Consider the following 2,308-nt stretch of genomic DNA (forward strand, 5'->3'; position numbering starts at 1 on the left):
AGCGTCAGCATATCTGCTTCAACACAGTCCATAATTTTCTTTATTAACACAAGATCATCCGGTAGTTGTTTATGTTTCCAAAATTGTGCAATTAAAATTCTGGCTGCTGTTAAGATATGTAGTGTTAAATAATATTGGGGTTTTTAAATCTTCTGATCGATAATACCTAATAAGAATGCTTCCGGTATTGTGCTAATTTCAATTTTAGTGAAGTAGCCTATGAGTCTAAGCACTCTCTTTATTGTTTTCAGAATATTTCTGAGTACTTGGGCTACTCCAAGGATCCAACGAGAGGTCTATGAATGGGCTTTGGAGCCCTGTTGAGCAAATGGGCCAGCTGCCCACCCACCCAAAATCCTCCCCATCTCCTCCAGACACAAACCTTAATCCACACCTCCTCTGTGCACAGCAGCTGGAAATAGTAGGTACTACGAGTGTTGTCCTGGTTGTATTGCTCCACGGCCGCGGCGAGGGCTTTCCGCACCCAAAAATCTATGAAGAAGGTCTGGCTAAAACCCTCCTTCATCCGCATTTCCACCTCTGGGGACAACACCAGGAGGGCCCCGAAGAGGCCGAGAAGGGACGGAACAGACAGACGGGTGTGCATCATGGGCTTGGCAGGAGAGAGCGTGACTGGCAGGTGGCAGAAGAAGAGCGATCAAACCTCCACGTCTTTGACTTAGATCTGCAAGAGCTGAAGGTGGCAGCAGGACTCACCTGGGTGGAGGCCACGCCCATTCTCCAGAAACCCCGCCCTAGTGGGTGGAGCATCTCCGCTGCCCAGGTGCAGTCGGAGGTGGGGGCACACAATTGAGTTAAGTACTCACGGATTTTTACAAAAGGAATCAGCGCTCCTGCTAGTTGTGTATTTCCTAAGCAGAAGCCAAAAGCTACCTTTAAGCTATGTGGACAATGAGGATGTGGGAATCCCCCCCCCCCCAAAATAATAAAACCATGGAGAGGAATTAACCCTTCCCCTTCTCTTCTATGGACGTTACTACTCACAGAGTGCCACTAAAAAGTTTCTATTCCTGCTAGTTTGCGTGTTCCCTCTGCTAGTTGTGTGTTTTCTAAGCAGTGTTGTGGTTCGCTCTGGCCCAGCTCCTGCCCCAAGGAATGTGGAGGTGGATGTGGGGGAGACATCCACATGCCACAGGCCTGTTTTGCTCCTGATGGAATCTGCCGACGAAGCCTCCTCTGACCAAGAAAGCGTGAGTGACAGGGAAGAGGCGAGTTTGGCAGACAGCCCAGGAGGAGATCAATCATCTGTATCATCCTTGGATTCTGAACAAGAATTAATGACACATCCACGCATGCATAGAGTGATGCATAGGAGACAACAACTGAAGGATTACTACTAGAGAAAATGAGGCCACCTGTGGTTGGGTGGGCTGCTGTAATTAGTGCTACAGATAAAAGTGCAACCTGGTGTTTTAGCCTCATGGCAGTTCATCTGATTCATTGTTTCGTCAAGATCGTGGTTTTTGTGCTGTTCAAGATTGTGTGTGGACTCTCTGGACTTTAGAGTTGGACTCAATTTCCGAGTTATTGGGTGAGCAATTGGACTGCATTTAACCTGTGCCTTGTGTGTACCAGAAAATCCCTTTGACATTTAAAAAGGGAGCTGTTTCTGTTTTTTTTCTGTTTATAAAAACTTTTGGGTTTTCCTTTTATCCTGTGGTGTGTGTCTTCCTGGACTAATTACCCTGTAATTACAGGCGGTTGAAACACGACGGCAGAACAAGCAGAAGTGAAGATTTACTTTAGACAGGTGAATATTGAGGACTGGGAACCCTCCATTCAAAGCTCTGGAGAGCAAGGTCTCCCACTCTCCCCACTGTTGTGGTTAGCTCTGGCCCAGCTCCTGCCCCAAGGACTGTGGATGTGGGGGAGACATCTACATGCTGCAGGCCTGTTTTGCCCCCGGTGGAATCTGCTGATGAAGGCTCCTCTGACCAAGAAGACGTGAGTGACAGGGAGGAGGAGAGTGTGGCAGACAGCTCAGAAGGAGATCAATTATCTAGCTCCTCCTTGGATTCAGAACAAGAGTTAATGATACAGCCACACATGCGGAGAGCGATGCATAGGCAACAACAACTGTAAGATTATTATCAAAGAAAATGAGGCCACCTGTGGTTGGGTGGGGCTGTGGTCATTAGTGAGGCTGCTCTAAATAGCAGCCTGTGGGTTTGGCCATTGTGGAGGATTATCTGATGCTTGTGTTTCGTGACTGCTTTACTGACTTTGACCTTTTGTGTGCTGATTTTCCCCCGCTTTGAAACTAAACCAGGGCAAAGTGTGTTTCACT

Source organism: Erythrolamprus reginae, chromosome 13 (assembly GCF_031021105.1).
Source record: "Erythrolamprus reginae isolate rEryReg1 chromosome 13, rEryReg1.hap1, whole genome shotgun sequence".
NCBI classification, from domain to species: domain Eukaryota; kingdom Metazoa; phylum Chordata; class Lepidosauria; order Squamata; family Dipsadidae; genus Erythrolamprus; species Erythrolamprus reginae.